The sequence below is a fragment of the Arachis duranensis genome, chromosome 3, assembly GCF_000817695.3.
Source record: "Arachis duranensis cultivar V14167 chromosome 3, aradu.V14167.gnm2.J7QH, whole genome shotgun sequence".
In the NCBI taxonomy this organism is placed as follows: Eukaryota; Viridiplantae; Streptophyta; class Magnoliopsida; order Fabales; family Fabaceae; genus Arachis; species Arachis duranensis.
In genome coordinates, this window is record NC_029774.3 from 55,642,779 (window position 1) to 55,643,113 (window position 335).

Sequence of the window (335 nt, forward strand, 5' to 3'; positions counted from 1 at the left end):
GATTGGTTGTGGTTGGATTGTTTGGGCCTAGGGCCGTGGTTGGAATGAGATAAACCGATGGCTGATTTCGGTTTTGTGGTTCCGGTTTGGAATAAGATATGAAAGGTTATTTTGGTTCAGTATAGATAAACCTTTTTGAAATGCTTTGATGTTTTGAGAATTGAACAGTTCCTCTTTCAGAAAAGATTTCTGACTTTATTTTCATTGTAAACTGTTGTTTTTGTAAAGAGGCATAAGATGGTTATTAATCACTGGTACGGTTTATCTTCATGTATCCTATTACAGTAATTCCTAAAAACCCTCTACTGAGAACCCTTTCGAGGATGATGTTCTCA